At 47.6% G+C, this 15,113-nt stretch overlaps 1 non-coding gene across 1 annotated transcript; it reads right to left on the bottom strand.

The window, feature by feature from the left end:
• Positions 1-13,049: 13,049 nt before the first annotated feature.
• Positions 13,050-13,121, bottom strand: trnac-gca (transfer RNA cysteine (anticodon GCA)). Its single transcript has one exon. It is a non-coding gene; the product is annotated as a tRNA-Cys (tRNA).
• Between the last annotated feature and the right edge of the window lie 1,992 nt (positions 13,122-15,113).

Genomic DNA, 15,113 nt, shown 5'->3' with positions numbered 1-15,113 from the left:
AGTGGCTTTTAGTAAAATTAGAAATATGTCTTTCTGTGGAATGTTAGTTCTGGGAAATAGAATTTTATTGATTCCAGGCATTAGGATCTATTTAGGTCCCGCAACATGCAATAGATGTTGGGGTTTTTTCCAGTGTAGAGTTTTTCGATTAAGTTCACAGAAATAGTCCATTTATCCCTGTGTTTGTGCAAGGTGACTTGGATAGGCTGGATGAGTGGGCAAATGCATGGCAGATGCAGTATAATGTGGATAAATGTGAGGTTGTCCACTTTGGTGGCAAAAACAGGAAAGTGGACTATTATCTGAATGGTGGCCGATTAGGAAAAGGGGAGATGCAACGAGACCTGGGTATCATGGTACACCAGTCATTGAAAGTAGGCATGCAGGTGCAGCAGGCAGTGAAGAAAGCGAATGGTATGTTAGCATTCATAGCAAAAGGATTTGAGTATAGGAGCAGGGAAGTTCTACTGCAGTTGTACAGGGTCTTGGTGAGACCACATCTGGAGTATTGTGCACAGTTTTGGTCTCCAAATCTGAGGAAAAACATTCTTGCCATAGAGGGAGTACAGAGAAGGTTCACCAGACTGATTCCTGGGATGTCAGGACTTTCATATGAAGAAAGACTGGATAGACTCGGCTTGTACTCGTTAGAATTTAGAAGATTAAGGGGGGATCTTATAGAAACTTAACAAAATTCTTAAGGGGTTGGACAGGCTAGATGCAGGAAGACTGTTCCCGATGTTGGGGAAGTCCAGAACAAGGGGTCACACAGTTTAAGGATAAGGGGGAAACCTTTTAGGACCGAGATGAGAAAAACATTTTTCACACAGAGAGTGGTGAATCTGTGGAACTCTCTGCCACAGAAGGTAGTTGAGGCCACACAGTTCATTGGCTATATTTAAGAGGGAGTTAGATGTGGCTCTTGTGGCTAAAGGGATCGGGGGGTATGGAGAGAAGGCAGGTACGGGATACTGAGTTGGATGATCAGCCAAAAACTCAGCGGGTGCAGCAGCATCTATGGAGCGAAGGAAATAGGCAACGTTTCGTCCCGAAACCCTTCGGGTTTCGACCCGAAACGTTGCCTATTTCCTTTGGGTTTCGGCCCTATTTGAAGCCAGTTGAGGCCAGTTCATTGGCTATATTTAAGAGGGAGTTAGGTGTGGCCCTTGTGGCTAAAGGGATCAGGTGGTATGGAGAGAAGGCAGGGATGGGATACTGAGTTGGATGATCAGCCATGATCATATTGAATGGCGGTGCAGGCTCGAACGGCCGAATGGCCTACTCCTGCACCTATTTTCTATGTTTCTATGTATCTATACCAGAGCAAGAGCCTTTTACGATCGTGTTTAAGAAGGAACTGCAGATGCTGGAGAATCAAAGGTTACACAAAAAAGCTGGAGAAACTCAGCGGGTGCAGCAGCATCTATGGAGTGAAGGAAATAGGCAACGTTTCGGGCCGAAACCCTTCCGGGTTTCGGCCCGAAACGTTGCCTACTTCCTTCGCTCCATAGATGCTGCTGCACCCGCTGAGTTTCTCCAGCCTTTTACGAGTGTTGGCCTCGATCAGTCGATAGATGACAATCAGCCCTTCTCGCTGTGAATCCTATTTAAAATGCTGCTCTTGCTCGCCTGCATGGCTAGAGAACCCAGTACGAGTGGGATGAGTTTAAATCTGATCTCATTTATTTCCCTTGAAGCATGAACGGCCCACTTTCTTGCTGCAATCTCCAAGATGAGAAAGACCCTGAGGTCGGGGAGGATGGGGTGGGCTGGCAAATTGCTTTGCAATAAACGAAACACAGCAAGAACTTCTTTCCACATCCACAAACCAACAAAACCATCTTCAATTTAGCCGGGGCTAATGTAATCTCACTTTGCAAAGCAGGATAAAAGGGCAGACGCAAGGAAGAGAGGACATTTAATTTCAAAGGAAAGAACCTTCGACGGAATTCAATGAAGTAGATGTTAATGAAAGACCAGGCACTGGTTCTGGAACCGAAGGAGATTTCTCATGGTGGTCCTTTGACAGTCGAACTTTCTTTCTCGAAGCATCTGCAGTATTTAAATGCAGCCTCAGCCTTCGATATCCAGTTGCTGAATGTATAAAATAAATAATAGTCTACTTCCCAGGCCCTTGTGCTGATTCCAATAGGCTCAGATGTACAGGGCATTCAGCAGAAGACCGGCGAATACCTAATGTGGAGGAAGGAACTGCAGACCAAAGATAGACACACAATGCTGGAGTAACTCAGCGGGACAGGCAGCATCTCCGGAAAGAAGGAATGGGTGACGTTTTGGGCCGTGACCCTTCTCCAGACCCGAAACTGAAGACTGAAGAAGGGTCTCGACCCCGAGGCATCACCCATCCTGACAAATACCTAACGTGGATAGGGCAGGTTTAGAAAAATGGGCCAAACGCGGGCAGGTCATAGAGCCAAAGGCCACCAGGGGGCGTCGCACGATGGCAGCCTCGCCAACAGTCTGTCTGTCTTTTTGTTGTTTTTTTTGTTATTTTTAGAGAGTTTTTAAAGTTTGTGTTAATGTTCTCTGATTTGATTTATGTGGGGGGGGGGGGGGGTGAGAGAGGGGGTCGGGGGGGGTGGGGGAGGGGGGTTGGGGGGGGGGGGGGGGGGGGGGGGGGGGGAAAAACTTTTTTTCAATCTCTTACCTTGCCGGAGATGCGACTGTTTTCCGGATCGTATCTCCGGTCGCTTTGCGGACTAACATCATGGAGCTGGCGGCCTCGCTCGGGACTGACTTTGAGCCCCACCGTGGGGTCGTGGACTTAACATCGGAGCCGATCCCTTGCCCGGGATCGACGCTCCTGCGGATTTCACCATCGAGGAGCTCGCAGTCTCCAAACGACACAGAAGGTTCGACCAACCCCTGATGGCCCAGCGCAGGGGAGCAGAGATTCCCCCCCCCCCCCCCCCCCCCGATGCGGGAGCTTGATCGCCCCCATGTGGGGGTCCCGACCGCCAGCTACAGGAGCCAAGATCCCGTCAACGGAAGGCTCCAGGCCCCCGACCGCGGGAGAACAAAGAAGGGAAGAGATTGAACTTTTTTTCACCTTCCACCACAGTGAGGAATGTGGAGGAGTCACTGTGGTGGATGTTTATGTTAAAATGTATTTTGTGTGTTTTCTTGCTTTTATTAGTATGAGTGTACGGCAAATCAAATTCCTCGTATATGGTGCAAAACATACTTGGCTAATAAAGTTTGATGATTCTGATTGAATGATACAGTGGGGAAACAGACTTGTCCACACCGGCCAACATGTCCCACCTACACTAGTCCCACCTGCCCGCGTTTGACCCATATTCCTCCAAACCTGTCCTATCCATGTACCTGTCTACCTGTTTCTTAAACGTTGCGATAGTCCCTGCCTCAACTACCTCCTCTGGCAGCTCGTTCCATACACCCACCACCCTGTGTGTGAAAAAGTTACCCCTCAGATTCCTACTAAATCTTCTCCCCTTCACCTTAAACCTATGTCCTCTGGTCCTCGATTCGCCGACTCTGGGCAAGAAACTCTGTGCGTCTACCCGATCTATTCCTCTCATGATTTTGTCACTCCCTCATCGTCCTGCCCTGCAAAGAATAGAGTCCTAGCCTGCTCAACCTCTCCCTATAGCTGAGACCCTCGAGTCCTGGTGGGACTATAGTGGAGGTGGCACCTTGGTCGGCATGGGCAAGTTGGGCCGAAAGGCCTGTTTCCACACTGTATGAGTCTGTAGCCATCCAAGACTGCAAGAAGGGTCCTGACCTGAACTGTCATCTGTCCATTCCCTCCACAGATGCTGCCCGACCTTAGCGGCAGTTACTCCAGCACTTTGTATTTTACTCAAGGTTCCAGCATCTGCAGTTCCTCCTGTCTCCAGGGCCCGTAGTCAGGATCGAACTCGCTGTAAGACAGCAACAGAGGTTCACCTGCACCTCCTCCAACCTCATCTACTGCATCCGCTGCTCTAGGTGTCAGCTGCTCTACATCGGTGAGACCAAGCGTAGGCTTGGCGATCGTTTCGCCGAACATCTCCGCTCGGTCCGCATTAACCAACCTGATCTCCCGGTGGCTCAGCACTTCAACTCCCCCTCCCACTCCCAATCCGACCTTTCTGTCCTGGGCCTCCTCCATGGCCAGAGTGAGTCCCACCGTAAATTGGAGGAGCAGCACCTCATATTCCGCTTGGGCAGTCTGCACCCTAGCGGCATAAACATTGACTTCTCCAATTTCAGGTAGTGCTTACTTTCTTCTCCCCTTCGCAGCTCTCCCTCAGCCCTCTGGCTCCACCTCTTCCCCCCTTCCCCCCCCCCCCCCCCCCCCCCCCCCACCCTACGTAGAAAAAAAGATATCCCTCAGGTTCCTGTTCAATCTTTCCCCCCTCATCGTAGACCTTTGTCTTTGGGCTAAAAAATGTCAGTCTGAAGAAGGGTTTCGACCCGAAACGTTGCCTATTTCCTTCGCTCCATAGATGCTGCCTCACCCGCTGTGTTTCTCCAGCATTTTTGTCTCCAAACAATGTTAATTCCTGTTTAAACTACGAACCTATGCGGCGATAAGCTGTGAAAGCCGACGTGTCTGATAAATACTCCAACCACTTCACAGCGTGAGATGGAGTGTGGGATGGATGTTAAGTGCCATATTTGGCTTGCCAGCTGCATTCCATGTCAAGCACAATGTAAACTGACAGACACTGTGCAACAAATGTGTTGGGGAGGTATTGTGTTTCAATTCCCCCTGAATCCTGACACGCTTCATAAATCTCACACTACAGGGTCTTGGCCACAACAAGCCCGTTCACTTGACAACGGAAACCAAAGGTTCAGTCCTGAGCTTGTTTACCCCGCATCCATGAACTTTCACTGGCAGGTCAAGAACTGCGTGTCCCGTGCTACCAAGCGTTGACTTCTGTGTACCATCTGTCCTGAAATCAGATACTCGGGTTAAAAAAAAAAAGACACAAAGTGCTGGAGTAATTCGACTTGTCACAAGGGCAGCATCTCTGGAGAACGCGAGACCCAGCTTCAGACTCCACAGCCTCCAACCTTATAGTTTTCCCATCATCGCAAGGCTTACGTTCCATAATTCCCAAAATCCACTGTCCTGGCATCAGGCCCTATCAGAGGAGGGGCAACGAGAACCATTTGGTTTGGGCCTCATGCCTGTCTGCCCCAAAGGGATCTTGAAGTGGCGGTCTCTAAAATTGACATTGGCCTGGGTCCCAGTTCATCTATGAGAGGGCCTGCGTGGCATTCCCATTATTTCTGCCTGCTCCTACCCCAAGATGTCACCTATCCATGCGCTCCACGGATGCCGACTGACCTGCTGAGTTCTCTGTCATTTTTGTGTCTACACAATAGACAATAGACAATAGGTGCAGGAGTAGGCCATTCGGCCCTTCGAGCCAGCACCGCCATTCAATGTGATCATGGTTGATCCTGCCTCCTCCCCATATCCCCTGACTCCGCTATCTTTAAGAGCCCTATCCAGCTCTCTCTTGAAAGTATCCAGATAATCGGCCTCCACTGCCCTTTGACGCAGAGAATCTCAGATTCACAACTCCCTGTGTGAAAAGTGTTTCCTCGTCTCCGTTCTAAATGGCTTGCTCCTTATTCTTAAACTGGTTCTGGACTCCCCCAACATCGGGAACATGTTTCCTGCCTCTAGCGTGTCCAAACCCTTATCAATCTTATATGTTTCAATAAGATCTCCTCTCATCCTTCTAAACTCCAGAGTGTACAAGCCCAGCTGCTCCATTCTCTCAGCATATGACAGTCCCGCCATCCCGGGAATTAACCTGGTGAACCTATGCTGCACTCCTTCAATAGCAAGAATGTCCTTCCTTAAATTAGGGGACCAAAACTGCACACAATACTCCAGGTGTGGTCTCACTAGGGCTCTGTACAACTGCAGACGGACCTCTTTGCTCCTATACTCGAATCCTCTTGTTATAAAGGCCAACATGCCATTCGCTTTCTTCACTGCCTGCTGTACCTACATGCTTACATAGACTGATGTACAAGGACCCCCCAGATCCTGTTGTAATTCCCCTTTCCCAACTTATGCCATTTAGATAGTAATCTGCCTTCCTGTTTTTGCTACCAAAGTGGATAACCTCACATTTATCCAGATTGTATTTACAAACCTCCTGTTTGTTGCTGCCGCAAGCACGAGTTTCATTCATCTATTTCGGCACAAAGGGCAATAAAGCAATCTAGACTCTTGATGGCGTAAGAACTGTAAATGCTGTATTTACTGCTCAACAGTCGAGAACGTATAAACTCCGTAAGGACAGCAACTGTGGTCTGGATGGAACCCGGGTCTCTGCCGACCTCTTCGAACGTGTTCTGACCCGGACTCACTCGTACAGCCTCTGCAGCCTGAAGAAGCATCCCAAACCATGTTTAGGAAGGAACAACAGATGCTGGTTTAAACCGAAGATAGGCACAGGAAGCTGGAGTAACCCAGTGGGACAGGCAGCTTCTCTGGAGGTGTTTCGGGTCGAGACCCTTCTTCAGACCTATCCATGTTCTCTAGTGATAGAAACATAAAAACATAGAAACATAGAAATTAGGTGCAGGAGTAGGCCATTCTGCCCTTCGAGCCTGCACCGCCATTCAATATGATCATGGCTGATCATCCAACTCAGTATCCCGTACCTGCCTTCTCTCCATACCCCCTAATCCCCTTAGCCACAAGGGCCACATCTAACTCCCTCTTAAATATAGCCAATGAACTGGCCTCAACTACCCTCTGTGGCAGAGAGTTCCAGAGATTCACCACTCTCTGTGTGAAAAAAGTTCTTCTCATCTCGGTTTTAAAGGATTTCCACCTTATCCTTAAGCTGTGACCCCTTGACCTGGACTTCCCTAACATCGGGAACAATCTTCCTGCATCTAGCCTGTCCAACCCCTTAAGAATTTTGTAAGTTTCTATAAGATCCCCTCTCAATCTCCTAAATTCTAGAGAGTATAAACCAAGTCTATCCAGTCTTTCTTCATAAGACAGTCCTGACATCCCAGGAATCAGTCTGATGCTGCCTGGCCTGCTGAGTTACTCCAGCAGTCTGTGTTCTCCTTATGATTCCAGCATCCAGCAGTCCCTCTTGTCCCCGTGAAACCATGGGATTGTTCTCAGCACCCCTGCAGCTCAGACGGGAACCGAGGAATCACGGCATGGTGGCGCAGCGGTAGAGTTTCTGCCTTACTGTGCTTGCAGCACCGGACACACTGGTCCAATCCAAATACGGGTACTGTCTGATTAGTTTAGATTAGATTAGATTAGATTAGATTCCTTTATTTGTCATTCAGACCTTTCGAGCCAGCAACGCCATTCAATGTGATCATGGCTGTTCATCCCCAATCAGTAACCCATGCCTGCCTTCTCCCCATATCCCTTGATTCCACTAGCCCCTAGAGCTCTATCTAGTGGAAGGTTGTAGGAGTTCGTAGAGTACCATGAGTTTGATTTTTTTGTTTAACTCTTGGGTGAACTTGCATCGTGGGACAAGGGCTTAACTCTTTTTAGTTTAAGAAAGAACTGCGGATGCTGGAAAAATCGATGGGAGACAAAAAAATGCTGGAGAAACTCAGCGGGTGCTATTGCACCCGCTGAGTTTCTCCAACATTTTTTGTCCTCCTATTTTTAGTTTAGTTTAGTTTAGTTTTAGTTTAGTTTTAGTTTAGTTTAGTTTAGTTTAGTTTAGTTTTAGTTTTAGTTTTAGTTTAGTTTAGTTTAGTTTAGTTTAGTTTAGTAGTTTTTTAGTTTAGTTTAGTTTAGTTTAGTTTAGTTTAGTTTAGTTTTAGTTTAGTTTAGTTTAGTTTAGTTTTAGTTTAGTTTAGTTTAGTTTAGTTTAGTTTAGTTTTAGTTTAGTTTAGTTTAGTTTAAGAAAGAACTGCGGATGCTGGAAAAATCGATGGGAGACAAAAAATGCTGGAGAAACTCGGTCTGAACGAAATGTCGTTGCCTGCAGTCTTACATATAATAATAAACAACAAAACACACAATAAACACAAATAAACATCCACCACAGTGAGTTCACCCGGCACCTCCTCACTGTGATGGAGGCAAAAGTCTTAAAGTCACTGTCTCTTCCCCTCCTTATTCTCCCTCTGCGCTGAGGCGATCCAGGCCTCCGATGTTGTTACCCCACCGGGCGATGGCAAGTCAGTCCCGCCCGCGGCTTAACCGAGCTCCGCGGGTTGTCGAAGCCGCCGAGATGTCGCCCTCCAGTCCAGCGGACGCAGCTGTTGCCGCGGGAGTTTGTACGTTTCTCCCCGTGGCATCATAGGTTTTGTCCGGGATATTTGGTTTCCTCCCACACTCCAAAGACGTGTAGGTTTGTTGGTAAATTGGCTTGGTGCACGTGTAAAATTGTCCCTAGTGTGTGTGTGTGTGTGTAGGACATTAGTGTGTGGGGATCGCTGGTTGGTACGGGCGGCCTTGGCGGGCCGAAGGGCCTGTTTCCGCGCTGTATCTCTAAACTAAACTAAACTAAACTAAACTAAACTAAACTAAACTAAACTAAACTAAAAATAAACTAAACTAAAAATAGGTGGACAAAAAATGTTGGAGAAACTCAGCGGGTGCGATAGCACCCGCTGAGTTTCTCCAGCATTTTTTGTCTCCCATCGATTTTTCCAGCATCTGCAGTTCTTTCTTAAACTAAAAAGAGTTAAGCCCTTGTCCCACGATGAGAGTTCTCCCAAGAGTTAAACAAAAAAAATCAAACTCATGGTACTCTGACGAACTCCTACGACCTTCCACGAGATAGAGCTCTAGGGGCTAGTGGAGCCAAGGGATATAGGGAGAAGGCAGGCACGGGTTACTGATTGGGGATGAACAGCCATGATCACATTGAATGGCGGTGCTGGCTCGAAGGGCCGAATGGCCTCCTCCTGCATCTTTTGTCTATGTCTCTCTGTTCACGAGCTGCTATGAGTAAAGAGCAACAGTTTTTTTCATGGCGAGTATTATTTTTATCGTGACGTTTTTTCAACATTGGGAAAAACTTCACGAGTAAAAATATTACTCGTGATGAAAAAAATGGCTACTTTTTACTCGTAGGAGCACGTGAACATAGAAACATAGAAACATAGAAAATAGGTACAGGAGTAGGCCATTCAGCCCTTCGAGCCTTCACCGCCATTCAATATGATCATGGCTGATCATCCAACTCAGTATCCCGTACCTGCCTTCTCTCCATACCCCCCAATCCCTTTAGCCACAAGGGCCACATCTAACTCCCTCTTAAATATAGCCAATGAACTGTGGCCTCAACTACCTTCTGTGGCAGAGAGTTCCACAGATTCACCACTCTCTGTGTGAAAAAAGTTTTTCTCATCTCGGTCCTAAAAGATTTCCCCCTTATCCTTAAACTGTGACCCCTAGTTCTGGACTTCCCCAACATCAGGAACAATCTTCCTGCATCTAGCCTGTCCAACCCCTTAAGAATTTTGTAAGTTTCTATAAGATCCCCCTCAATCTTCTAAATTCTAACGAGCACAAGCCGAGTCTATCCAGTCTTTCTTCATATGAAAGTCCTGACATCCCAGGAATCAGTCTGGTGAATTTTCTCTGCGCTCCCTCTATGGCAATAATGTCCTTCCTCAGATTAGGAGACCAAAACTGTACGCAGTACTCTAGGTGTGGTCTCACCAAGACCCTGTACAACTGCAGTAGAACCTCCCTGCTCCTATACTCAAATCCTTTTGCTATGAATGCTAACATACCATTCGCTTCCTTCACTGCCTGCTACTCATGGAAGGTCGTAGGAGCTTGTGGAATACCATGAGTTTGATTTTTTTTAAACTCGGGAGAGCTCTTGGGTAAACTCGCATGGTGGGACAGGGTCATTAACGTCTCACGTTGAATATTGCTGCCATGAGGAACGACAGTGGGGGATTGACTGAGCAAAGACATTGTGGATTGAACAGCTCCCCTACTGTTGTACAAATTCAATGTGACATCGAGGCCACTAGCCTCAATGACTTGATGTGGTGAGCACAGCAATCTAAACACTCGGGATAAAAACATTTCTCCTGTATTTCCCATTGGATTTATTACGGACCATTCACTGCCTCAAATTTTGTTCTCTCATTACAGCTGGAAACATTCGCTCTCTGCCTAATCTGTCAAACTCTTTAATTACCAAAGGCAACAATTATGTCAACACCTCAGTTATATTCTTACGGGGTTGGACAGGCTAGATGCAGGAAGATTGTTCCCGATGTTGGGGAAGTCCAGGACAAGGGGTCACAGCTTAAGGATAAGGGGGAAATCCTTTAAAACCGAGATGAGAAGAACTTTTTTCACACAGAGAGTGGTGAATCTCTGGAACTCTCTGCCACAGAGGGTAGTTGAGGCCAGTTCATTGGCTATATTTAAGAGGGAGTTAGATGTGGCCCTTGTGGCTAAGGGGATCAGAGGGTATGGAGAGAAGGCAGGTACGGGATACTGAGTTGGATGATCAGCCATGATCATATTGAATGGCGGCACAGGCTCGAAGGGCCGAATGGCCTACTCCTGCACCTAATTTCTATGTTTCTATGTTTTCGAGAGAAAACAGCCACAGCCTGAGCAATACTTCAGATAATAGTCATGGTCAAACAGCATGGAAACAGGCCCTTTGGCCCAACTTTTAGTTTAGTTTAGAGATACAGCACGGAAACAGGCCCTTCGGCCCGACCGAGTCCGCACCAACCACATTACCCCCGCACACTAACACTATCCCACAGACACCTGGGGCATTTTACACTTGTACAGATGCCAATTAGCCTACAAACCTGTACCGAAAATCTTGGAGAGAACCCACGCAGTCACGGGAGAACACACAACAGACAGCGCTCGTAGTCAGGATCGAACCCGGGTCTCTGGCGCTGCAAGTGCTGCAAGGTAGAAAGTCTACCGCTGCTCCACCATGCTGCCTTTGTCGATGTTGACCCATCTACACTAGTCCCAACCGCCTGCGATTGGCACATATCCCACAAAATCGTTCTTATCCATATATCTGTCCAAATACGGTGAAGATTTACAAGGATGCTGCCAGGACTAGAGGGTCTGAGCTATAGGCAGAGATTGAATAGGCTGGGACTCTATTCCTTGGAGCGCAGGAGGATGAGGGGTGATCTGATAGAGGTGTATAAAATCATGGTGGGGAAGAGATCGGGTAGATGCACAGAGCCTCTTGCACAGAGTTGGGGGAATCAAAGACCAGAGGACAAAGGTTTAAGGTGACGGGGAAAAGATTTTATAAGTATCTGAGCCTGAGGGGTTGCTTTTTCACACAGAGAGTGGTGGGTGTATGGAACGTGCAAACTCCGTACAGACAGCACCCGTAGTCAGGATCGAACCCGGGCAAGGCAGCAACTCCACCGCTGAGCCACCTGATAAATATCAGCTGCGTCATTCTGCACCAAAAACCATTCGTTAAAGTTCCACTTAGATTCCTCGTTTGAAAAGTGCGCAAATCATTCCACATTCACTGATGCCAAGCCGAGCTTATAAAGATTAGCTTTGCAGACTGCAGCCGTCATGGATAAATTACCAGTTCTCCTTATTTCAGTAATCCGCAATGCCTATTAAAAAGATCATTAGTCTGGAAATGGGAGCTGTGACAATGACTGTGGCACAGGCTTCCTCCCTAATGATGTTGTTTGATGGAGCCGCAGGGCATTCGAGACCTTTTATTTCTTTAGAACACAGTTTAAAAAAAAAAGCCAATAATCCTTATCAGTCTTTTCCACAAGTTTCGACAAACGTTAGAACAAAAGAAATTAAATTGTCTGTACATGTGCGTGCTGTGTGCGTGTGTGTCTGGTTTGATTGTGCGTGTGTATAATTGTGTGTCTGGGGATATATGTGTGCACATTCACACATAGTAGGGGGTACAGCTCAGTGGTAGAGCATTCTCCTACAGATCAGGAGGTCCCTGGTTCAAATCCAGCTCTCTTAAGGAGAGAGCTAACTTTTACACCAGAGGTTTGTGGGTGTATGGGACGAGGAGGTATTTGAGGCAGATATTATAACAACATTTAGCTTTTGGGCAGGTACGTGGATAGGAAAGGTTTCGAGGGATTATGCAGGTAGGCGGCGCGACTCTGGTCAGCAGCGGCCTCTGCAGCCCGTCTGCGTTTTTATTATTTTTTGTCTATGTTTTTATGTAGTTTTTGTTATTTTTTGTTGGTGTGTGTGTGTGGGGGGGTGGGGGTGGGGTGGGAGGGAGGGGGTAAATTTTAAATCTCTCCCTGCACGGGAGACCCGACCTTTTCTTTGTCGGGTTTCCGTTGTCGTTGGGGCTGCAACGAGGAGCGGCCTCCAACAGGAAGACCGGGGGCTCTGGTGCCGACTACTCACCGTCGCGGAGCTGGCCGAGTCCAGAGCGGGTGGAGCGGTGGTGGAGCGCTGCTGCGGCCCGACCTCCGGAGATTCGGAGGCTGCAACTGCGGGTCTGGCGGACGGCGGCACCGGGAGCCCGCGGGCCCCTGGAGGGAGACCGCTTTTCAGGGCTCCCGCAACGGCGACTTCTCCCGCCCGAGTTGCGGGGTTGAAGAGCTCCTGGAGCGGCACCTTACAGCACCACCCCGCGCGGCTTGGAATGGCCGCGGGACTCTGCGAGCGCCCGCCGGGGGCTCTAACATCAAGAACGCGGTGTGCGACCTTGCATCACCCGGCGTGGCTTTAATGGCCGCGGGACAATCGCCATCGCCAGCCGGGGGCTTTGACTTTGACTCTGACATCGGGGGGGGGGGGGGAGAGTGAGTGCAGTGGAGAGATAAGTTTTTTTTTTGGCCTTCCATCACAGTGCTGTGATGGATGTTTATGTAAATTATGTTGTGTCTCGGGTCTATTTAGGGACAATTTCCAATTTTACCAAGCTGATTAGCACGCAAACCTACACGTCTTTGGAGTGTGGGTGGAGAAAACTCACACAGGTCACGGGGAGAACGTACAAACTCCATACAGACAGCACCCGTAGGCAGGGTCGAACCCGGGTTTCTGGTGCTGTAAGGCAGCAACTGCTGCACCACAGTGCAACACATAAGTTTAAAGGGGGCACCTGGATTTGAACCAGGGACCTCTTGATCTGCAGTCAAATGCTCTACCACTGAGCTATACCCCCTATCTATGTATCTTATCCATCTACTTTTTATATAATTCCATGTAAGCACTATTTTAACTATACCTGGGTAAGATATTTAGGGAGTCATAATGATACAGTGTGGAAACATGCCCTTTGGCCCAACTTGCCCACATCAGCCAACATGTCCCAGCTACACTAGTCCCACCTGCCTGCGTTTGGCCACATCCCTCCAAACCTGTCCTATCCATGCACCTGTCTAACTGTTTCTTAAACATTGGGATAGTCCCAGCCAAATCACTGGATGGATTTAAGAGAGAGTTAGATAGAGCTCTAGGGGCTAGTGGATTCAAGGGATATGGGGAGAAGGCAGGTACGGGTTATTGATTGGGGACGATCAGCCATGATCACAATGAATTGGGGTGCAGGCTCAAAGGGCCGAATGGCCTCCTCCTGCACCTATTTTTTATGTTTCTATGTAACTACCTCCTCTGGCAGCTCGTTCCATACACCCACCACCCTTTGTGTGAAAAAATTATCCCTCAGATTCCTATTAAATCTGTTCCCCTTCACCTTAAACCTATGTCCTCCAGGACAAGGGGTCACAGCTTAAGGATAAGGGGGAAATCCTTTAAAACCGAGATGAGAAAAACTTTTTTCACACAGAGAGTGGTGAATCTCTGGAACTCTCTGCCACAGAAGGTAGTTGAGGCCACAGTTCATTGGCTATATTTAAGAGGGAGTTAGATGTGGCCCTTGTGGCTAAAAGGATCAGAGGGTATGGAGAGAATGCAGGTACGGGATACTGAGTTGGATGATCAGCCATGATCATATTGAATGGCGGTGCGGGCTCGAAGGGCCGAATGGCCTCTACTGCCTGCATGTTTCTATTTTCTATGTTTCTATGTTTCTATGTCCTCTGTTCATCGATTCACCCACTCTGGACAAGAGACTCTGTGTGTCTACATGCCTGAATTCCTCATTGAACTAACTAGTGGCAATCTCAGTCTTCTAGTCTGATATTGAAGTGAAGTGCGGTTCTCACAGCTAGGTGCCTGGTTGCTTACAGCAGTGGCACAGCCTGGGATTCTGTATATTCCCTCTTACAAGCAACTGAACAAGTAAATGCAACGTCTTTAGCCTGAAAAGCAAATAAAATCAAAAGACGATTTTGAAAATGTGTTCCTGGAGCATGAAGGAACAAGATATCCCGTGTTTATTGATGAGTTACTAGAGCCACGAAGCCTGCTTTAATCTTCAGAGTGTTTGGCTTTGGGCCAACCATCTCGACTAAGCTAATCACTTAATGAATGGAACAAATCCTTTCAGCTTCAAACCTTATCTTGACAAGCATATCGGGGAATAAACGAAGACTTCATAGGTGAGCATAGTTTAGTTTAGTTCAGTTTAGAGATACAGCGCGGAAACAGGCCCTTCATCCCACCGAGTCCGTGCCGACCAGCGATCCCCACACATTAACACTATCCTACACACACACACACACACTGGGGGAGATTTACACCAAGCCAATGAACCCACTATTAACCCACTAGGGACAAATTTTACAATTATCTAGCCAATTAGGTGGCAGAGGCCAGAACTCTGAACAAACTAGGTTCAATAATGACCAACCCCACACACCCACTCCACGCCCTGAAGGTGATCAAGAGCAGTATCTTCAGTCAGAGACTGATTGCACCAATGTGCAAAACGGAGAGATACAGGAAGTCTTGTATACCAGCTGCTATACGGTTTTATAATGCACAAAAATAATTTTGGATTTTTTTTAGTATTCATTCATTGTATTTTAACTTATTAAGTATGGAAGCTATCTGTGGAAATGTGTGGTGTTATGTCTGTCTTGAAGCTGTTGTGGCACTGTAATTTCCTGTAAACGGTTATTAAAGGTTATTCAATTCAATTCAATTAACCTACAAACCTGCACGTGTGCGAGGAGACCCAAAGATCTCGGAGAAAACCCACGCAGGTCACGGGGAGAACGTTCAAACTCTGTACCAGCGCCAGTAGTTAGGA

The sequence above is a fragment of the Leucoraja erinacea genome, chromosome 27 (genome assembly GCF_028641065.1).
Source record: "Leucoraja erinacea ecotype New England chromosome 27, Leri_hhj_1, whole genome shotgun sequence".
Taxonomy (NCBI): domain Eukaryota; kingdom Metazoa; phylum Chordata; class Chondrichthyes; order Rajiformes; family Rajidae; genus Leucoraja; species Leucoraja erinaceus.
This window is presented reverse-complemented; position numbering and strand designations above follow the sequence as displayed.